At 38.1% G+C, this 24559-nt stretch overlaps 1 protein-coding gene across 23 annotated transcripts in view; it reads left to right on the top strand.

Annotated features, from left to right (window-relative positions):
• The window catches only part of esrrga (estrogen-related receptor gamma a), a 240417-nt gene that overhangs the window by 102535 nt on the left and 113323 nt on the right, over positions 1 to 24559 (top strand). For 5 of the 23 annotated variants that reach the window (XM_063055772.1, XM_063055768.1, XM_063055766.1 and 2 more), the window contains 2 exons: positions 8236 to 8300; positions 10247 to 10354. The exons of 14 other annotated variants lie outside the window; for them this stretch is intronic. The gene's annotated coding sequence lies outside the window, so the exon portion shown is untranslated. The remainder of the gene's footprint in view (positions 1 to 8235; positions 8301 to 10246; positions 10355 to 24559) is intronic. 4 more of the 23 variants (XM_063055770.1, XM_063055767.1, XM_063055773.1 and 1 more) reach the window with 3 other exon arrangements.

Genomic DNA, 24559 nt, shown 5'->3' on the forward strand with positions numbered 1-24559 from the left:
AATTTACCACCATTCAATGCATCATGTTCATACGTTTTACATTTAAAGATTCTTTGTGTCCTTTTAATAGATTCAAAAGATGCCTTGATTGAAATAAATTGCAACTAAACTGAGTTCTTTGATTACTAATTGGCATCCTTGGTTAAGCACAAATGATTTTCTAGCATGCGTTATTCATTAATTTGAGGCAAAACATAACTAGATGTATTTAAATGGATAATTCCCATATTTCAAGTTTTTTATGGCATTTATCTGGCTCACCTTCCGCTCATTAATATGCGATCCAGCCCACAGAGACAAAAAGTTTGCCACCCTGGAACAGAAGAAGCAAGGCTGATCAACAGTGCTTTGGAACGGTCAGGCAGAAAGCACCAATGAATGAAGCTTTCAGTAGCTGAAGATGGAGTCATGTGATAACACTTTAGGACTCACACTCAGATTTTCAGATACAACTTGGGAATCCTTGTGAATGAGGTGGACAAGGGAAGAGAGGTCCCCTAATGACAGTAGCACATCAGAACTTCCAGGGACAGATGGAGTGACAGCTGTTGGAGAAGCAATTAAAATACGGAGTCAAATCACAAGGATATAGATAGCCTTTTAAAAAAAAATCTGAGACCTTGGAATTACCGCAAAACTGTACAAATACATGATAAAATTCAATCTCCCACCACCTACACCAGTTACTCCTCACCGCAATATACACTCATAATTCACAATTGACAATCAGGACTGCCTCAATAGACTTTCACATACTTTCCATTATTCCAATTCTACCATGGCAGACAGATAACCAAAGCACATTACACAGCACTTTCTAATGTGCTTCCTCTCTCTTGTAGGAGAATCTAGTGGAAGAAAGGGGAAGCTTCAGTGTTGTATTCCCTTGAAGGAATGAATGGTTTCATTATGAGAAATACTTTCACAAAGTCAGTGGGTAATGGTGCCATTGAAAATCATGGTAAGACCATGTCTATTCCTCCTCTTTATTTTATGCTACCCTTTCATACCATCGTTTCTTCTGATTTACAAGCCACACTTAGTGCAGTCATAATCTCCCACTTGCAACCTCTCCCTTTAATGTAGCTCTACACTTGTGCTATTGTTCTTTCTAATCGTCATGGATTACACCCTGGCTAGGGTGCTGTGACATGAGTTGATGTATGCACCCTATCACTCAATCTGACAACCGCAGTCATCTACTCAGAATCAGAATCAGGTTTATTGTCACTGACATTAATCTTGAAATTTGTTGTTCACGACTGACACTTTACATAATGTGGCCATTACCTCAGAGGCTGGGCTTGTACATGGTGTCTCACTGGGCACAAGTGCAACCATTGTTGGGGAAAGGGCTGTGCAAGTGCTTGCTTTTCAGGGATGCATGCAATTATGTTGCTAAGCAAATGTGGTTGAGATAGCAGATAAAAGTGCAAAACAAAGGCCTTTGAATATCTGCAGGACTAGCAGAAAGGCTGCAGATATTCTCAAGGTAGAAAGGAGCATGTACCTTCAGCCAAGCTCAAGCTTTTATGCAGAATCTGGGCCCCATCCTTCCAAGTGTGGATCTGTTCTAATTTTATTCTGGTGGCCCCAACCATCATGAAGCAACCACTGGTGTCAATGTCTCAGCTCCCATTGCAGGTAGAGATTCTATCCAGTACTGCAATGAAAATTCAGACTTATTCCCTCATAGCCCAGGACACAAGCGTACCGGTTTTCAAAGTGATCTGGGAGAGATGGGGATGGTGATATCTACAAACGCCTCCTTCGTCGTCTAGTCATCCACATTTACTGGAAAGGCTCTGTGGTGGATAATGATGCAGGCAATTAGTTGATGTTTATATGGTTCTTGTCAAGGTTGGATTTTTGAATATGATTTGGAATGGTTTCTGTCAATAAGATCAGGCTGATGCTGAGATGATAACAAACTGAGGAAAGTTACGTTGGCAAATGCATCAGAATGAGGATTTGAGTGTCTCTTTGATGGAAGTGCACTTTTAAAAGACACAGTCCCAACTTCTCCCTCATTAATCTGTGTACCTCTGACAAGTTGTCCAATGATTAAACAACTTTACCTGCCACAAACCCTCTTTCAAGTCAGTTACACTGGGGATCCCTTTCACTGGGGAAAGTTGGGGTGTCTTTCCACAACCAAACCTGGCTCTCAGTGTATCATTCAAGAATCAAGATGGTTTAATGTAATTTCCAGTACACAAGTGTAAAGGAGAATGAAATTCTGTATTCCAGATCCAATACAGCTCAAAATAAGATAAAGAAGACAATAATGAAAAAACACAATAAATATTCATACAAACAATAGCTTATATCCATAGATTGATTGTATGCTCGTAAAATTATGCTAGGCACAGGGGTGTCTGTACAAAAGGAAGTGATAAAGTAGTGGTGTGTGGTGGGATGGGTAGTAGGTGAAGGTGTTGATTAGCTTTACTGCATGGGGCAAGTAAATGTTTTTGAGTCAGGTGGTCCTGGTATGGTAGCTGCCAAGCTTCCTCCCTGCAGTGGGACAAACAGGGTGGGTGGGATCCTTCACGATTTTGCTGGCTGTTTCCCAGCACCATTCTGTATATATGTCCTTGATGGCAGGTAGGCTGGTGCAGGTGATGCATTGAGTAGTTTTGACTACCTGTTCAATTGGTCATTTGGATCCAAGTTCACAGTCTGCATACCTGGCGTGTCAGCAATGTGCATGCTACTACTTATATCAATACAGTGGCCAGGATGGGAAGCATCTAAATGCACACGTTGTGTTTAAATCTGAGTTGAATCGGCGTCTGTGGTACCCAGACAATGAATGTTACAGAGCCCAGTATCATGCCCTGCAGCTGTTCAAGCAATCAGAACAGAATCAGGTTTAATATCATTGGCATGTGTCATGAACTTTTGTTTTGAGGCAACAGTACATTGTCAAGACGGTAAACTACAATAAGGTATATATATATATATATATATATATATATATATATATATATATACGAAAAACTTAAGCAGTGTGAAAAGAGAGGAAAAAGATACTAAGGTAGTGTTCCTGGGTTCATTGGCAATTCAGAAATCTGACGTCAGAGGGGAAGGAAGATGATGTTCCTGAAACGTTGAGTGTGTGTCTTCAGGCTGCTGCACCCTTTCCCTAATGGTGGCGAACAGAAGAGAGCATATCTTGGGTGACGGGGATCCTTAGTAAGGGTGCCTCCTTCTTGAGGCATCACCCTTTGATGGTGACCAGGATGCTGGGGAGGCTGGTGCCCATGATGGAGCTGGCTGAGTTTGCAAATGTCTGCAGCTCTTTCCAATCTTGAACTGTGACCCTTTCATACCAGACAGTAATGCAACCAGTTAGATTGTTCTCCATGATACTCCTGTAAAAGTTAGTGAGTGTCTTTTGTGACGTACCAATTCTCCTCAAGCTCCTAATGAACTATCGCTGCTGTCATGCCTTCTTTGTAACTGCATCAATATGTTCAGCCCAGAACAGATCTTCAGAGGTGTTGACACCCAGGAACTTGAAACTGCTCGCCCTTTGCACTGCTGATCCTTCATTAAGGACTGGTTCATGCTCCCTCGACTTCCTGTTTTGAAGACCAAAATCAATTTCTTGGTATTACTGATGTTGAGTGCAAAGTTGTTTATGAGACAGCACTCAACCAGCTGGTCTATCTCACTCACGTAGGCATCGTCACCATATGAAATTCTGCCAACAGTAGTTGTGTTGTCAGCAAATTTACAGATGGTGTTTGAGCTGTGGCTGGCCTCGCAGTCATGGGTGTAGAGAGAGTAGAGCAGTGGACTAAGCATTCACCCTTGAGGTACTCCAACGTTGATTGTCAGCAGGGAGGAGATGTTATTTTTTACCTGCACAGAGTGGTGTCTCCTGGTGAGAAAGTCAAGGATCCAGTAGCAAAGGGAGGTACAGAGGCCCAGGTTTTGGAGTTTGTTGATTAGAACTGAGGGTATGATTATATTGAACACTGAGTTGTAATCAATAGATTCCGACGTCGGCTTCTGAGACAGAAATCGCAGGGTCACCAGATGCTGCAGGGACTTGCACAGGTGTTGTTTTATTCTCCCTTTCCAAGTGTGCATAAAAGGCATTGAGCTCATCTGAGAGTGAAGCATCACAGCCATTCGTGACGTTAAATTTCGCTTTGTAGGAAGTAAGGGCCTACCCCCTCTGCCAGAGCTGAAGTGCATCCAATTCTGTCCGTAACCTCAAACAGAATTGCTTTATCACACATAAAATAGCCTTCTGGAGCTAGTAACTTCCAGTAAGATGTCGACATGTTCAGATGCATCTTGACCCAGGGGGAATGCTGCTTCGTTTGTCTACATTTATGTATCACTGAATGATAGTTGATCTTGAAACTTGAAACTTGTACTTAGACTTCTTGAATAGTTCTAGATCACCAGTCTTGAATGCCACAGATCTAGCCCTCAGCAGACTACAAATCTCCTGATTTATCCACAGTTTTTGACTTGGATATGTCTGGTATGTTCTCGAAGGCACACACTGATTCACACAGGTCTTGATGAATTTGGTGATAACTGTGGCAAATTCATTCAGACCAAGAAAGATGAATCCTTGAGTATTGTCCAATCCACCAACTCAAAGCAATCCTTTAAGCGCTCCTCCACCTGACTTGACCATGCTTTCTTGCTCCTCACCGCTGGTGCTGCGGTCTTTAGTCTCTTTCTATACACTAGGAGTAGAAGTACAGCCAGGTGACTGGACTTTCAAAGTGTGGCTGTGGGATGGCACAGTAAGTGTTCTTGATGGATGTTATTTAGGATAATGTTTTTAACTGAACGCGAGTCCATGTCAACTCAACTTAAGAGGCTTAGTTCCCAAGCTGTTCTTTATTAGCTGAAATTATTGTCCACCAACATGCACTTTACAGCTACGCAGCATGCTACTGCCAGAGAAGGTATAAACAGTAAAAATTGTAGATGCAACTCAAATTGCAGGGCATGGAGTTCAAATGCAAAAATATTGGCAACTCACTTCTGCAATACCTCCTACTGCAATAGAAGCATTTGTTCAAATGCCCAATTACAGTAATGTGGTATGCAGTACTTTGATAGGTGTTTCTACAGCATGCCAGAAGAAACAATTGTAATCCTTTAAATGCACTTAGGAAATTGATGTTACAGCCCTACAATCTGTTGCAGGACTTGCTTCCTGGCTGATTGCAAGCATTTCTATCTTAATTGGATCACTGGAATGTGATCTGTATTTTGGTTTTAAGATTATGTAAGACTGTGACTTTGTTGTGACAGCCTAAAACAGCTGCTGAATTGATGGATATTCTGACCCTTAATGTAGATAAGTGGTATTTGCAAATCTGTCCACATAGATCCTTGGAAAAACTGCATTAAAAAGACAGTGTCCATCTTGTGTAGGACCTTTAACTTAATTTTCATTTCTTTTATTTAATACCATAGCTACGCAGAACTGGCATAGATCAACCCAACGGTTTCTGAGATGAATTGTTTATTAATCCATTTTTAAATTGTACTGAAAGTGGATTTATAGCAATGGCATATTTATGGTATTGTATGTGGTATTTGCTTTAGTTTATAAGCTGTATTGATTTTCTTAGATCATCAGACCCAAAAGGACAACATATGTCCCACTATTATTTAATATCACCCCCCCCCACATAAAAGCATAACTAATGATGAAGTACATGAATAGTGTCAAAGTTAGATTTATATCCCATGACTTTTGTAGTTTATTTAGGATCGAATCTTGTTTGAATTGGACAATATTTGTGTGTAAAAACAAATTGTACTGCTTGTTCAAGTAAGTAGAATTTTGACGAATTAAACAGGAAGTGTCATCTCTGATGCTGCTTTAATAGTGGGTTTGATTATGAAAGACCAAGAATGAATATACATGTGTCATGTTTAATTGTAACTATTTCCTGCCTTAGGAAAAGAGCAGAGGAATAGAACAGACGGCATTGCTCCATGTGAACTGACATGGAATGGATGGGCCAAGTGGCCTTCGTTTGTGCCATAAGTTTATGTGAATAAAAGTGACTGGGAAAAATCAGTTTTAGTGTCACATAATGCTGAAAATTTATCTTTGAACAGAATGAGTAACAATGTAACACACACAGGTTGCTGGAAGAACTCAGCAGGTCAGGCAGCATCAGTGGAAAGGAATAAACATTTGATGTTTTTGGTTGAGACTCTTTATCAGGACTTTGCTTATTCCTTTCCATAGATGCTGCCTGACCTGCTGAGTTCCTCCAGTATTTTGTGTGTGTAACTCTGGACTTCCAGCATCTACAGACTCTCTTGTGTTAATTATTAGTAACAATGTCATTGTAATCACAATTGAAAGAAATGTATGATTTTATTGCGTCTATGATTTTTATTCTGTCTACTCCATTCACTCAGTCTTTCTTAACAGGTCCAAGTAAGCTTCTACAAAACTTTTATCAGTCTTGTGAATGTTATTATTTTAAGGCTGCTTTAAAATTAATAGCACATTGGACATGCTGGAGCAATCAAACTAACAATACGTTTAATATAAGCTACATAATTGTTATCAGGATTCTATATCTTATAAAGTAAATCCCATTAAAATATTGATATGATTTGACTCTTTACCCTTGAAATTAGCCACTGTTACAATAATGCGATAAAATAATCTGGGGACTGGTTGGTGATTGAACTTCCTCAACACCAGCCTGTCATGCATACAATGCACCAACATCAAGGGCAAGGTACATTGAGTCACATGAGATTCTAGGAACACCTTTGATAGTGTCCAAATGATGGATGTGGATTTCTGTACTACCTTTTGTTCATCCTGCCCCAGGTATAGCAAAGGCTTTGCAACGTTAAGGGCATAACCACAACTTGATCAAAAGTTAAAGACAGAAGAAAGTGGCAGCTTGTTATTCGTAGGGTTGAGGAAGCTTCAGAATAGAGGGGCTTCTATTTAGAACAGAGATATGGAAGAATTTCTTCAAACAGAGGGTAGTGAGTCTATGGGTGGCTGTGGAGATCAAGTCATTGGATATATTTAAAGCGAAGATTGATAGGTTCCTGATTAGTAAGGATGTCAAAGGTTACGGGGAGAAGGCAGGAGAATGGGGTTGAGAGGGATGATAAATCAGCTGTGATGGAATAGCAGAGCAGACTCGATGGGCTGAATGGCCTAATTCTGCTCCTCTGTCTTATGGTATAATTTAATGCAATTTGATTTAAAATTGGAGAAACAGAAAATCAATTTCTGCCAAATATTACAAAATGAATCCAACAAATACCAGTAGAAGCTGTGTAAAGCTGAGCTGCTGATGTGTAGCTGCAAGTACCTTGGATAGTTGAATTTTGTTGTGAGGTATGTTAGTCCATCAACATAGTCGGTAAAATGGATATTCCTGGTGTAATCCATATGTAACTTGATGTCTGAAGGCCTTATCTTTAAGATTTTAGACCACCCTTCTTAATGGGTTCCCCTTATGGCAAATGTGATAACAGGACAGGATGAATGGGTTGCCCTTGGTTTTACGAATCACCTCACCTTTTTTTTTATATATATAGAAGGATGTGCAAGCTCTTGCTTGTGTTGCAGAGAGTAATCACCTGTTTCTTCTTGCAGTAAATATATAGCTTTGTGGTTTTAAGTTTTGTAACTTACCCAGTATTGAAACAATAAAAGTGCTAGTTTTATTCTAGGGTTTATTTGAGGGTTTTACAATTTCTTACAATTTTTCCTTATGTCATTATTGTAGAATTGTACTGATATTTTGTTGATTAATTATTATTAATTGATTTCTTTTATTAAGTAAGTGATACAAATCAATTAACTTACCTGTCATCAAGATAGCAAATAGTCACTTGATACAGACATTTAAATGCCTTCTTGTAAAATATAGGATATTCGCATATTGATAAAATGAGGATCGTATTAAATTTCAATCAGTTTATTAGCTAGGCAATTAAATGCAGGTTTAATTCATGGAGAGTAAGATAGCATTCACTCACATGTAATATTAGTAAACATGTGATCTCTAATCCATTAAATATTTCCGACTTGTATCACATGCTAACAAACCTCAAATAATATCTGTGTACCATGTTAATCCAGTGGCAGGGTTTAACTCCTTTTTAGATTATATACAATTTTAATACTTTTTGATGAGGTAAATTGTTAAAACAGTGCAAATACAAGTGAGTTTTTGCTCTTTACCATTAATTCTGCAGAGTAGAAGCTGCAGAATGTGATCGCCCAGATGAACAAAGCTGAGATCTCCGGTTTCCAGCAGGAGGTGAATTTCTGATTTCTTTCAAACATTATAAATCGCACTAAATAATTACTTAATTATTTTATGGTCATTCTAGATGAAAATTATGCAAATTTCCTTGTCATGGTCTACTACTGAAATAAATCTTTGAACTTATTAACTTATACTATGATATGAGTAACATGACTGATCTCACCAACTAAATTTATGTAGAAAAATGATTCTACTAAAATGATTGTGCTAAGTAGTTCAAATTGCACTAATAAACTATTAACCAGATAATTCAGAGAGGATTTTTTTCCTCTTAAATATGTAATAGCATGTATTTTTTCCACATTTAAAATCTGGTTTTCTGTTTTTATTTTCAAATTAATTTGGGAAGAATAATGTAATGGTATATCTATTCACAATTTATTTAATGATTTCAGCATGGTAATTTATTTGGATTGAAAATTAAAATAGATTAATATAAAATTTAAAGATATAATAAGTTTTTGGGTTGGATTAAACTATATACATTTTATGCACATTACCTTGGCAACTGCAAATGCAAAATATTTTGTTGGCCTGGTTGCAAATGTAAATATATTTTAAAAAAACATTAATTACTGGGAGATCATAATATCATAGAACATTTTAGCAAATAAGCAGCCTATTTGTCTCTTCGTCCAGATGCCTGTCAAAAAAAGAATAACGCAACCCACTTTCTGGCAGGAGGTTCTTAGTTCACAAAATTATAGCTCTTCAAGTGCATATCCAAGTTCTCTTGAAATGTAGTTAGGGTTTCTGATTATCATTTTTTCAGGCAGCAGGTTCAAGACCCCAATCCCTACTACTCTCTTGTCTTCATCTCCTTTCTAATTTTTCCATCAGTTATATTAAATAAATGTCTCTTTTTTGACCACTCTGCTTAAAGAAATATTTCCTTTTGATTTATTTTATCCAGCACTGTCATAATTTTGTACAACCCAAATTAGTCTCCTTGCAGCCTCCTCTGTTCCAAAGAATGCAGCACTAGATTATCCAACCTTTGCTCATAGCTAAATTTTTCCAGTCCTAACATCCTCATAAATCTCCTTGGCACTTTCTCCAATATAATCATATCTTTCTTGTAGTATAGTATTCAGAACTGTACATATTACTCAAGCTGTGTTCTGACTAGCATTGTGCACCATACTGGCATAATCACCTTACTCTTTTATACACAGTATTCCATTTGCCTTGTCAATCACCTTCTTGAACTTTGAGAATCAATGGAACACACTTGTCTAGATCACTCATTATCTAACAATTTATTGTACTATCTTATTTCATGTACGTACTGCTTTACACTAATCTGGATTTTCTTTTGCCACTCTTCTGCACAACTCACTGTATATTTTTGCCATCTAAAGCTTCATTGTCACTTTAGCTATACAGATGTTTTTTGTACCTTCTGGAAGCTTCGTTATTGTTGCTCAGATATTTTGATCCAACTCATTAATATACAGAATATGGTCAAAAGCAAGGTACTGAGTCCTGTTATAAATGAATGTAAGTCAAAATCTTTTAGTTAAACATAACTGGGGAAAAATTGTTTCTTTGGAAGTTGCTTTAGACCTAATAGATTAAAGATGCATACAGAAAATGAGTTAGAAATAATTTTATAATTATCCAAAGCCCTCTTTTATCTCAAATTTACAAATATCACAAACACTGCCTTCCGTGTTGGCAATCACTTTTGTCTCTGCCATTTAGATTATTCCAGTCTTATGCCAATTCTCACGTGGCATAATAGTTTATGTTTTGCTGGTGCCTTGTCAGGTTTGATTCAACAACACAAGGGCATTAAATTAGCTGGGACGTTACCATGCAGAGCTTCCTGTGCTGCCACGGATAGTTGTAGATCTGCTGAATCACTTGATGCGCAAATTGATGATTACACTGAAAGAATAAGAAATTGCTAACGGCTGACACCTTTATTCATTCAGGTTCACCCATTTAAAAACACGGAAACTTTCCTCCTTTTTCTGCTGCCTTACTGCTTGTCTTATTGTGTTGGTGCCAGCTTCCTGCCGTGTGATTACAGCTTGGCTACGGTGGGTAGTTCCTTTGAATTTTGAATCAAATAGCTTTTACAAACGTGCCACTAATTTCAATAACTTGCACCACTGTTTCCAGAAGACAGACCATTTATCAAGGCTATTATTGTGATTTTTTTTAAATTGGTGGGGAAAATGCACATTCCATTGGAAAAGATGTAAAATTGTTCTTGTGTTAAGTACAGAAATTTCATTGCAATCAAAGGTGGTCATTTAAAACAATCTTACTGACAAGAAGTGTGAAGGCAGATAATGCCCTGGTAAATAATTCATACATATGCACTATATTGGTTGCTTATACAATTGGACAAACCAGTAGTTGAAGAGAAAGTAAGATAATAGCAAAATGTTGATTTATTTGGCAGATTGTTTTTAAAATTTGGTTTCAGAAACCCACTAGCCAATGATTTGCCTTTGGCTCATCTCAACAACAACTCTTGTATTCAAGTATCTTGTGAGATATGTGAAACACCCCACTTTTCTCATTGTCTAACAGTCCATCAACCAGCCTTGCACGAATGTGTGTTTGTAGACAAATCAGCTGCTTGGCTGGCTTGCTATTACTCTTCTCCAGGAGTTAGTAAGCTTCAGTATTTTTACTTGAACTATTACCAGCTTATTTATTGAGCCCTCCTTTAGCTGCCGCAGTGGATCACCAGCAAAGAAAACAACCACCGAGCAATTTCATTCTCACTGTTGACTACATATTTGACTAACATGCTTTAAAGGAAGATACAGGTCTATTGAAATACAGCCTAACAGTGCCATTAAGTAGGGTAACCTGACAGTCTCATTGTATTAATGACAATTGTTAACTCTTAGAACACAAAAGCATATCACAGAAGTATGATGACCAAATCATTTTGTTGATAAAGGTGATTGATAGAGTTTATAAAACTGGTAAGCAGTTTTTCAAAAAATTATTTCATATTCAGTTTTGAGATGATCAGTTTTTTTAATGTATATCTTTACCCCAGACCTTTGATCATTGTTAATCACTGAGGAAGCTATTTTCTTGAGTGGGATAGAATTGGCTCAAAGTCATTTTAGAGCTTTTGACAGTTCAATACTGTTCAGCCAAAGGGAGTTGTTCTTGGAACATAGTAAGTAGATTTTTGTTTTTTTCCCCCTGCACTAGAGTTGTAGAAGCCAAGTGAGAATACAGGAGCTACTGAGTTCCAGCACAGAAAGAATGGGCAAAGAGTAGGTCATTTTGCTGAACTGATTTCAATGAATGGGTATCTATGTAACAGAGTATGTGAAATTGTGGATCTGGAAGTTAGATTGACCAAAAAGGAAAAAACACAGATTAACTGGAGAAGTGCTCTTTGCTGTCATTCAATATATTAGAATAATTCACTTACAGGACCTATAATATTCTACTTGCACCGCTAGTTCACCATGACCGCATTATAGTATGCCCTTGAGTTAGCTGGAATTTCTCCAAAACCTTCAACATTTGCACCACATACTTCCTAAAGGGTGATCATCGTAAGGAAAATTATCCAGATTCCTCGCAAGTCATTTCATCTCTGCTGCTAGTCCTCTGAGTTTGTTTTCATTCACATGATTCTGATGTCAATTTATACTCCAGCCGGTTGTTCTGTATTTTTCTTTCTTCATCACTCTAAGTTAAAGATCCACCATTCTACATATATTGCTACATTGATACCCATTTCATTGAAATAAATTCCTGACATGCAGCAGAGTGACCTATTCTTGTTTAACATAACCTGCGCTGGAACGTAGAAAGTCCTACATTCTCACTTGACTCTGACAGTTCTCAGCTTTTCTCATCAAAATCGCAACCTAATTGTTTCTTCCACAAACATCGTATCATTATTTACTGCACTGTAACTGTCTTGCACAATGAATATCAGTCCTTCCCTTTGGTTCCCTAGTTTTAGATTAGTAATTTCTCAACCCAAAACTGTATATGTAACAATTGATCTGTTTCACGAAAACATAAAGTTACTAAAATAGAAATTTGGTGAATGAAGATCACAATTTGGTATTAGGAGCTCAAAGTAAATTGTGTTGGATTTACTCCCCTATTCATTTATTAGCCTTCAACATTTTCAAGAAAACCAGGTAGGCACAATTGGTTCAGCCACGATGTATTGTCAGTAATTTTTAAATGGCTCATTTTTTTATTAAGTCATAAATAATTTGAGTTCATAGTCTCAATTTACAAATATTTATTTGTTTCAAGGAGGGAACTTTGTGGAACATTAAAACTGACCAGTAGCGACAAATTAACTTAGTTCTTTAAAAAAGTCATTGAATTATGTTGAACTAATTAATGAAGTGATAACTCAAAACCAATACACTTTATTCAAAACAACTGTTAACAAATTGCATTCTTTATTAAGTGAATCTCTATTTTGGTTCATCTATGATACAGAGGAAAAAAAAACTTTCAGTTGTGATTTTGTTTAGCACAGTTTTGAAGTTAAGAAATGTCGTATAGACAATAGGTGCAGGAGTAGGCCATTCAGCCCTTCGAGCCAGCACCACCATTCACTGTGATCATGGCTGATCATCCACAGTCACTACCCTTTGCTTGCCTTCTCCCCACATCCCTTGACTCCGCTATCTTTAAGAGCTTTATCTAACTCTTTCTTGAAAGAATCCAGAGAATTGGCCTCCACTGCCTTCTGAGGCAGAGCATTCCACAGATCCACAAGCCTCTGTGTGAAAAAGTTCTCCCTCAACTCTGTTCTAAATTGTCTACACCTTATTCTCAAACTGTGGCCTCTGGTTCTGGACTCCCCCAACATCGGGAACATGTTTCCTGCCTCCAGCATGTCCAATCCCTGAATAATCTTATATGTTTCAATCAGATGCCCTCTCATCCTTCTAAATTCCAGTGTATACAACCCCAGTCGCTCCAATCTTTCAACATATGACAGTCCCGCCATCCCGGGAATTAACCACGTAAACCTACGCTGCACTCCCTCAATAGCTAGAATGTCCTTCCTCAAATTTGGAGACCAAAACTGTACACAATACTCCAGGTGTGGTCTCACCATGGCCCTGTACAACTGCAGAAGGACCTCTTCGCTCTGTACTCAACTCCCCTTGTTATGAAGGCCAACATACCATTAGCTTTCTTCACTGTAGGTACTTTCTGTACCTGCATGCTTACTTTCATTGATTGATGAACAAGGACACCTAGATCTCGTTGTACTTCCCCTTTTCCTAACTTGACACCATTCAGATAGTAATCTCCCTTCCTGTATTGCCTGTGAATGGCATTATGTTCTTACATACTTCCTTAGAAATGTGCTAAGAACTCAGACAAGACCAGAAAAAGGTATTCCAGCAAGCAGAGGCTGTCGAAGTAGATAAAAAGTTATAGAATGCCCCTCACCAGGTGATTTCTAGGGAAATGAGACAAAGTAAAGGCACACTGACAGAATTCTTGCCATTCACTTGTACTTTCTCAGTTTGTCTCACAAAAGAAATTTTGGAAATTATCATACTTTGTCCTTGTGAAAGATACAGTATAATCAAATTAGGGGCATGTAGTAATGTACTTAACAAGTAGGATAAGTTTCTCTCTTTGTATTGGGGTCTGAGATGTACTGAGACTGAATTGGGAGCCTAGAGAATTAAGAGGTTCTTAAACACTGAATATTTTCATAGCTCAATACATTACACAGAATTTCTGAATACTTTTTAACTTTCCTGATGCAACGAAGTGTTTGACAAAATCTGGGGTAAATGTTACTCTGGGTTGATAAAGGTAAATATGTCTATTAAATAAATCACGATTCTGACAGAAGTGAATGTAATTTCAAAATTACTTATTAAAGGAGTTAAAGATTACAGATTGATTTATGGAAGTTTTCAAAAAGGTACTGGATAGATTTTTAGTGCAGGATAAGTTGTCAATATCTAGCAAGATAGTGATATAACAGAGCACAGTCTTCCGCAAGAACTAATTGGAGGACAAAAATGGATTGTTACATGAGTTGAATCAATAAACTGACTGTGAACTGAATGGCTGTTGATGGTTATGAGGATTTATGTGACATAAAGCTCCCCAAAGTTTACAATGCTACATTATGCATTATGCTTCAAGTTCTCACCTGATCGCAGGTTAGACTATTTCGCTTCTTGATAACACAATATTTGCTTTTTACAGAATTTTACCATTTACTTTTTCCTTGGAGATGATTCCCCAGTCACTTGAATCTCACATCTTGTAGGGACTATATTTCAGAAGCTTTTGCTCCCGCCTTAGAGGTTTAATTTGGTAACTTTTCAGGGGGACCTGGATTTAATGAATGTTTCTCAAATGGATAGGAAATCCTAATTGACCATAAACTTTTCAATTATTTTCTAAACATACCTGCCCAGTAGAAAACCAAAGAACTGATTGTGGACTTCAGGAAGGGTAAATCTGGGGAACACAAACCAATCCTCATAGAGGGATCAGAAGTGGAGAGAGAGAGAAATTTATAGTTCCTGGGTGTCAAGATGTGTGGTACGTGGCCAAGTGGGTAGGGCGCTGGGCTCACGATCTGAAGGTCATGGATTTGAGTCTCGGCCAGGGCAGCGTGTTGTGTCTTTGAGCAAGGCACTTAACCACACACTGCTCCAGTCCACCCAGCTGAAAATGGGTACCGGCAAATGCTGGGGGTTAACCTTGTGATAGACTGGTGTCCTATCTGGGAGGGAGTCTCGTACTCTCAGTAGCTTCACACCACAGAAACCAGCATAAGCACTGGCCTGATGGGCCACAACGGCTCAGGACAGACTTTGACTTTGACTTTGGGTGTCAATATCTCTGACGATTTAACCTGGTCCCAATATATTGATGGTGCTATAAAGAAGGCAAGAAAGCAGCTATATTCCATTAGGAGTTTGAGGAGATTTGGTTTGTCAACTAAAACACTCAAACTTTTACAAATGTACTGTTGAAAGCATTCTGACTGGCTGCATCACTGACTGGCTGTATCAGTTGCTACTGCACAAGATTGAAATAAGTTGCAGAAACTTGTAAAATTAGTCAGCTCTGTAGTATCCAAGACATCTTCAAGGAGCAGGAAGGCGGCGTCCATTATTAAGGATCTCCACCACCCAGGACATGCCCTCTTCTCACTGTTACCATCAGGTAGGAGGTACAGAAGCCTGCAGGCACACACTCAGCAATTCAGGAACAGCTTCTTCCCCTTTGCCGTCTGATTTCCAAATGGACATTGAGCCCATGAACACCACATCACTACTTTTTTCATTAAATATGTATACATTTAATGTAACTCTGTTTTTTCCTCTATTTATTTATAATGCATTTCATTGTACTACTGCCATAATGTTAACAAATTTCACAACATATGCCAATGATATTAAATCTGATTCTGATAATGTTATATGGTATCCATCCCTTACGCATTTTATAAATTTATTCAGATTAATTCTTCAAAGTATATCCAATAAGCGTAATCTTTTAGATGTTAATGCCATCCATCTCTATAGCATTCCCAGCCCTAAAATTCCCTGAAGTTTTTGTTCTCAAATTCTGGTTTCATATGTATTCCCATTTAATTACTCCATTGTGGGTAGCAGTGCCATTTGAAGTCAAGGCCCTAATTTAGGAATTCCCTCCATTTGCCTTGTAAAAATACAACCTAATTAGCCAAGTTGTGGATCATAAGTCCTAATATTTATTTTGTGGCTTGATATCCATTTTTTTTCCTGATAATTTTCCTATCGGGTGCCTTGGGACATTTAACTGTGTTAAAGGTACTATGTAAATGATGAATACGCTGATGCTGGAGCATGTGTTTTGTTGTATATCCTATCTTGTTCATTCCATTTTCTCATAATATTGAGTTAGAATTATGGAAAGGGAAAACAGTACATTATAGGGTTAAATTAATTCAGATTAATGCCCTAGCTACCAGCATCATTTATTGCAGTTGTTGTGGTTCAAGAGCTGACTAAAGCAGTTGTTGAACAGTTGTTTTTCACTCTAGAGCTTTCCCACTGTCTTTAATTTGTTAAAATCATCAAGAGCTGCCTGTTTGTGGTTCTCCTCGTAAATTCTGTACATCCTCTTGTTAGCAAAGTGTTGTGTACACTAAATACAAAAGTGCCTTGTATCTTGGGCATAAATTACCTCTGTGCTTTACTGTCTCTGAATGGGCTGCCCAGTTATGGATTACTTTGTTCTAGACTTGACAGGAACATAATTAGAGCTGTTGATGAAATCTACAAAATTGTTCCTCAGTGGCTTCAATGGTTCAGAAATTCAGCACAGCTATATTTGTCAGCACCAAAGGGCTCTAAACAATTTATATTAACTATATTATTATGTACAAGTCATTATTCTTGGCTAATATTCTTTGCATTTTCTTGCCAGTGCACTTGATCTATTCGTTCACATGTAGTTTTTCAGTTTCTAATTTTTATCATGTAGACGAGGCTAACGCAGATGGATCGATAATGCTGATGGTTCATTTGTCTAAGTGATGCATTTTCTTCGGATATCTCTCAGGCATGCATTCTTGTTTTCTTTTGTTTCAGTCATTATAGAATTAGCATTTTTTCTTTAGCAGATAAAGATTTCCCTGATCAAACCCCGTTTTGAATTCATACTGTCACAATAGAAACAGCAATGTAATAGAAAACCATTTCCTACTTTTCAAAAGACAAACAATCCTTAAGCCTTTCATAAAAGAATTTTGCATTGACAGCATGTAGCCTGTATTGTACAGTTTGAAACACTTCTTTAAAAATACCTTAACGTATGTAGAACAGGAAGGGATTATCTGAATTACTGGTCAGTGCCCTGCTTCTTAATCACGAGTGGCCATGTATCATGGCGCTTCTGAAACATTATGTATTACCTACTGGGTACCAGGGGCACTTGTGCCCACTTTGACATTTGAAATTTTTGTTGGGTGCTTACAAATTCTCAGATGTAATCAGTGATCCCCATTTCGGAGAGGGAAGGTAAAGAAGCTCTGGTATGTTCCATTAATTTGTTCCACTGTGTCAGAGTCTAAAATGGCCTTCACTGAAATATGCAGAGGACAGCTGAGCAGTGGATCAAAAACTTTGAGGCGTCTGGACAGAATCTGATATGCAGGAAAATTATTTTTTTTTGTTGCGGTCCTACGTTTGAAAGAGCTTCAATGCACAAGCGGCTGTTTGGTAATGTATGTGCACTGCGTAATGTGGTAGCAACAATGTAATGTATAAACCTTCCCAAAGTGAAAACAAACATGAAATCTGACTTAACAAGAATTTGAAGAGAACGATTACCGGGGCACCTGCTAGACAGCTTTCCATTTTATATTTAGGATATTTAACTTTAATAAATTGTAAATAAGTGAACAGATTTAGGAATTCAAACTTGGACCAGTTAATTTTGCTCAAGTAACCTTAAAGTAATATTACAATTATTTGTTAATCTGTCTCAGCTTTAATGAAGCTCAGAATTTCCCATTATTTTCTGCAGAAGCTGTTGATCTGATTGTGGCCTGATTTAACCAGAAAGGATGAAAGGTGCAATAGCACGGTGAATGATCTAGCTCCAGCTCAATAGCAGACAATATCCTGGCAAACATCTGTACCTGATATTGATATTCAATATGTTGTTTTTCCCTGAAGTAAAAATGGATGGGGACCAAATGTTATTTTAGATCTCGAATTCACTGACAAACATAATATTCCGTAATATTTTTTGTTTCAGACATCACTGCATTGTGGTCCCTTCATTCCAGCTGGAAAAAAAATGCTAACCTTGTCATATTGGGTGCGATGGTGCGGAAATGATAACTGTATGTTTTAGAAAGACATCTTATTTAAATCCTGAATACAGGCATGCCTCACATTCATTGCTCAACAGCTCCTGAAAAAATTGCATATGGATTAGGAGGATGAATATTCCATTATTTCAGTATATTGTGCTGATCTTCTTATTGGGACTTTATGTTAAAAAAAACTGCGAGGAATTTAGCCTTTCCATCTTAGGCAGTAATTTTGACTGTGTGTAAAACACTTGATATTGTATTATTTGCGTGCTGGGGCATCTTATTGTGCCTGAATTTGCACTTTTTAACTTCCTTTAAAACACTACTTCAATATTTCTGGATATTAAAGATGTCAGTTATTACCAAAAGTAAATAAAAATGCATAAGAGAAGGAAATGTAATATTGAACCTTTCTTTAGTGCTAATCCTTATTGAGTAATCACAAAAGATGATTAAGTATTGTGTAGTTTCCACGTTGGTGTTTTTTGTAGCCTTTAAGCCCATTTGTCTTGTGGTTTAGAAAAAATAGTTAATCTTATTTGCTTTTAGATTTTGTGCGTGAGCATGGATTGAAATATCTTTATTTGTATTTCACGCACATATGCATTCCTCGTGTTTATTATGCATTCCTGATCCATAGGTTATCTTGAGCAGGTCTGTGGCGATTAATTGATTATAATTGATTGAAACATTTTAATCAACAGAAATTTAATCAATTAATTGACTTGTTATCGAGCAAGCAGGTACAGATGTAGATCAGTACTGTCTGCTCATTTGTGCTGATATTCTTCTTCAAAGGAATGTTATGATTGTAATAATAAAACTCCAGCACAAATATAATTTCAGATGTTTGGTTATTAGCAGCAATGGGAATCAGTAACTTGAATCTGATAGGTTTTTTTTATTCTGCAGATGTACTGATCTGTTACTGCCATATTGCAAACAGCAAATATATGTGATATTCAAGGAAGATATGCGACTCTGTAAGGTGTAATGAAATCTTCCATAATTTTAGTAAATGACAAAGTTTAATCAGCAAAAGAATAATGACTCAAACTGACTTATTTTTAAGTTATAGTATTGAACAATTTGAGGTCAAACCAGCTGTTTCCTCTGGACATTCTTGTCAAACTCTATTTCACCCCATCTCATTCCTTTCTGCGCTACCATCTTCATGGCAACTGTCTTTGGCACTCTGTTTTGGTTAGCATGAAATGGTTTTGCTTTTTCGTCCAAAAATAAAAGATTGATAAAACAAGTTGAATTCAAGTGGCCAAATACCTTTACATAGAACATGGTGTTCAGACCTTTAGCCTTTATTATGGTCAACTTTTAATCATTCAAACTGTGCACAGTATGCATGCTAATTTGAGCATCAAATTGTAGTAATTATGAGAGTGTTATTGTGGGATGTCATGCATGTTCATTGGTAGATCATAATTTTCAAATGCTGCTGCCACCATTTTGAACCTTAGTACTAAGCTAATACCATCATAGATATATTAAATAGCATGAAGGATTCTCAACCCCACACTGACCTCACTATACTGCAACCATTTAAAAGGATGAGAAACTACTTACAAATTGGTTGCTGGTTGATTTCTTCTGCATGTTGATTTGATTCTGCAAGTATCTGATGCCCTGTTTCATTATTTCAACTTGCAAAGCCTACAGGGAGCAGTATGGCATTGAAAGATTTTGCTGATTTCAAGCCTTCGTACAACTGAGTTGCTGACAGGTATGGGTGCATTAGCAAATATTCCCCTTGCATTGCAGCACAACAAGGAAAATGAACAAAAGGCATGCAGATGAGGCAAACCTCCAGGAAGCCATGAGAGGAGGGGATGGAGGAGAAAGAGGGGAAGAAGACCAAGAACATGAATGTATAAAAAGTATGCTAACTTGATGAGGTCTGCCTCTAGTGAAGGCTACCGCTTTCTATAGCCACAATTGAAACTTCAGAGGAGCTGGAGGGCTGCATTTGCCTTGACTGTCCAGATGAGTTGGACAGCGAAGTTCTGACTTTCAGCTGCATCTGGAGATATTTGCCAGAGCTTGAAGTCTGCTTTCCACTGTTGTGGAAGGAACAAAGAGGGCTAGCTGCATTTCCTTGACTTTAACTAGAGACTGACATATGGAAGTTGATTTTCTAATGTTACTGAGGTGCAGGGTGCACATTGTTTTGCCTTTACCACATGTCAACCCTATCCTTTTCTGGAAATGAAAGGAAAGGCAGTCCTTCAGTATTTCAGTTGATCTGTGTCTACAGCCATTATCCTGGCAGAATCATCGTTCTATTTAGTCGATAACCACCATATAGTTGCATTTGAACCATCTTAGAAACCTGGAAGATGGCTGCTGCATGAAAAACACAATCCATAGGCAACATTTGCAGATTTGGGCAGAGAAATGGCAATTGGATTTTCATCCATACAAGTGGTAGGTCAGAAATAAGGGGAAAGTATGAAGTAAATGGCAGGAATATATATAGTGATGTACAGAGGTCTCTTGGAATCCCAGTCCATAGCTCTTTCAAATTGAGAACACAAGTAGGTGGGCTTGTGGAGAAGGCATGTGGCATGTTTGCCTTCATCTGTTGGGACATAGGGTGTAAGAGTTAGGAAACCATGTTGTAGCTGTATAAAATTTTGGTTAGGCTGCAGTTGGAGGTTTTTTTTTTGTTCAGCTCTGGTCACCCAAAAGGATGTGGAGGCTTTGGAAAGTTTGCAGAAGATGTTTATCAGAATAGTCTAGAGAATAGTAGGTATAAATTTGGATTTTATTTTGTGTGGCCAAGGGGAGATTTGATGGAACTTCATAAAATTATAAGAGAGATAGATAGGGCAGATACGGTCTTGCTGACTAGGATAAAAATAGCATATACTAGAAGACATGCTGATAAGTTGAGTGGAGAACGTTTAAGGAAGATGCGCAGAATTAATGGAATGTGCGGCCAGTGAGAGGGTGGATGGTAGAAGCAGATGTGATGATGGTAATTAAGTGGCATTTTGACAGGCACATGAACATGCAAGGAATGGAGGGATATGGACTATGTGCAGACAGAAACGTTTAGCTTAATTTGGTATTACGGTCAACACAGACAATGTGGGCTGAAGAGCCACTTCCTGTGCTGTACTGTTCTATATTTTGTGGCTGATGATACATGTGCCAAACAATGCACAGGGTGTTTGCCCTGCTTGCGACAAGAGCCTCGTGGTCACACAAAATACGACTGAGAAGTCCACTGGCTTCTTGAAAGAAGCCTGAGTGCAGTGCGCAGTGCGCAGTGCTCACCTTGACCAGATCTGTCACAGTAAAATGAGCCTGAAACAGTTCAGAGGAACTGACACCACACCCAAGCTGAACTCCACCATGCTCCCTAACAAAGCCTCTTGTGCATTGTCAAGCACACTCATCCACCCCATTAGGGTACTAATCTGAGCCCTTTGGATCAGAACATGTGTGCAATCTCCCCCTTTCTGAGTCAGCAGAGTTACTGTCATTTTCTCTGGATCGTCTGAGGGTCATCTATGCCTGAAATTGTACCATGTGCAGATCTCAGCTTTCCACTCTCTTCCAAGATATGCAGTTGCATTGCTGATATTTGAGTTGGTGAGTTGGTGAAATAGACTAAGGTTAAGTCTTTACCATCACTCTCATTCTGTTACAGCATTGCCAATACTCTGTTGTCAGTAAGAGGAAATGTATAAGGATAGACCTATAGCAAATGATAACATTCGTTCTGACAGAGAAACAAGATGTTTGACTCTCTGACCTACTTGTTTCATGTGTCTCATTCCGCACTGATCAGGGCCTTGCCTACTGAACAAGTTGTGGAAGTACCAATTAAATGTAGTGAATTATTGAAAGTCTTCACCAATATGCAATGAACAAGACTGAATTGCTTTAAGCATTATTGATGAGGCATTAGCAGGTTCACTGCTAAATAGTCTTCTGAGTGCTTGGAGTTGTTTCAAATAATTTGTATATCTATTATAACTAAAAGGCCTGCTTGAATACTTGGTACAGATGAAAGTTAAATCAATGATTTTACAGTTTTTTTTTAAACAAGATTTGATAATGTAAAATACTGCTGTCCTAACTAAAGGATTTGGAGTAAGTGTGATGTGAACATTGAATGAGGAAATCTCCATAAATGTCCTGAAAATAAATAGAATCCAAGGAAAACGCGAGCTGTGGCTGCACTATCTGCCAGTCTGTATAGTTCTATACAATAAATATATCTTTATGCAGCTGAAATTTTGGGACAGCAAAGCTGTAAACACCCAAAGCTACTATTGTTCTAAGTTGTCACTTCCATTCAAGAAATAATTTATAAATGACGCAAGCTCACAGATCAGCAGTCAGCCAGTACTTCTGAGTGTGTGTTTGTGCGCGTGTATGTAAACTCATGAACTCTGCATCAGACATTCCATTAAAGGCTAATACATTTTCCCCTATCAGGGTTAGGACATGTTCTGGGTAACTTGTTTGAGTGCTGTGCAATTTCTTTATAGTGTGTGTGTGTGTGTGTGTGTGTGTGTGTGTGTGTGCGTGTGAAAACTTGAAAGAGGAGCAAGAAAAAGAATGAGGCATTCACACTCAGAGGTAGAATAGTATAGTGATATATGTGTGTGCGCATACACATATCACTATTCTACCTCTGAGTATGAATGCCTCACTCATTCTTTTTCTTGCTCTTCTTTCAAGTTTTCGTCTGTAATTCTGCATCTTTCTTTACTTCATGTCTTATTGACTCGACGTTGATTCCTTCTAATTTTGCTGTCCCACACCTCACTAACTTGCCCCCTCCCCCAACACTCCACCTTCAGCCTTCACTTTCTCCTAAACTTGCTCCTTTGCTTTTTTGTGTCTCACTTCTCTTCGTCATGTATCCCGTGTCTGACCCAGGGAAAGAATGGCTCAAGCTTTCCACTTCATCTGGCAGCATGGCCAGGAATTGATGAAACTCGATGGAAGCAGGTGGATGTGAGCCTTGGGAATCAATGTCATAAAAGAAAAATGCAGTATTATTTCTTTGTTATTCAGGATATTTCTTAAGCCAGCTGTAAAACATATTTACTTGGCACTATATTTAATATAAGTAAAAAGCATAACTGTGATTGCAAAGGGAATACTAAATATTTTGATACACCATTAACTGTCTTTTTGCTTTGGCTCTAATTAGTACAAGATTGTGCAATCAAATCCATATCTTTTCCATCTGGCAAGACAGGTTTGCTTTATTTCTGCCAACATTTTTTTCACAAATGATGGTTGGAAATATGAATGAGATCTCTGAATGAACATTTGGCGTGAGAGATCATATTCTTATTGAAGTAAGAATAAAAGAAGGAACTCTTTTTCAAAAATGTTGCCAAAACATGGTCTGTTATTAAAAGAATTAAGAGCGACTTGAATCATTGAAAAGCAAATGGACATCTGTGACATATGCACAGGTGCAAATGTGTCTGTAAAAACAAGTGGATATTTTACCAGTGCCAGTGACAGGGGCTGCTCTTTCGCAAGTGCTGCAGATGCATACAAGTATTGACAGTAGGTTGCACAAGTGGAAGAATCCCCTTGGACTTCCACCCTTCCACCTTCCTGGTAAGAGTTTCTTTTAATTCTGCGGGCACACTGGTCCTTTCAAAGATGTAAGCTTTCCCCTTTAAATTTAATAGTGCAGCCTGCTGCTGCTGACACTTAAGTGTTTCTCATGCTAGATTTGTACACTTATGAAATGATGGTCCCTTTAGGCAGTGAAGTGATCAGCCATACCCGTAGAATAAACTGCTTTGTACTGCTCAGTAGTGATCATTGCCAGTTCGGGATATCACTGCAGCCCATGATTTCCTGGGAGCTGACCTATCTTTTTGCAGTCATTTCCACACTCTGGTTCCTGCTTTGAAACCCTTTCTGTCAGAGGAAAGAGAGAAAAAAATGATTTGAAGATCACCCAATTTGTTCTGACATAAGGAAATGCTTAGCTTTGTGAGAGATGGTGGCAGTGGTGGTGGGCTATGTCTGACTGACAACTGAACAGTGTGTCTGCCGGGGCAGTTCACTACATATCCTTTCATATTCTCACTATGTCCTGCATGAGTGGTGTTTGATCTCTGCGGATAAATATCAACAGACCCATGGATTTTAGAAGGAAAAAATCCCTGGAATTTAACACCTCGCTGTGCTGTGATATGGACTGAGAATACGCAGGAAACCACTGTGACTGTGCAGTTTATGATATGGCGAGCAGCAACCTCATACTAGATTCTGAGCTTTGTTACTTTGAGAATTGCATTAAGTTCAGACTTGATCAGTCAGTACAGATTTCTCTCTCTCCTACTTTACAATAGAAAATTAACTGCATATAAAGAACAAGCAGTTGAATTTCTGGGTGCTGCATAGTTTTTTAACCACAGGGTCATAGTGTATA

This window comes from Mobula hypostoma, chromosome 8, assembly GCF_963921235.1.
Source record: "Mobula hypostoma chromosome 8, sMobHyp1.1, whole genome shotgun sequence".
NCBI lineage: Eukaryota > Metazoa > Chordata > Chondrichthyes > Myliobatiformes > Myliobatidae > Mobula > Mobula hypostoma.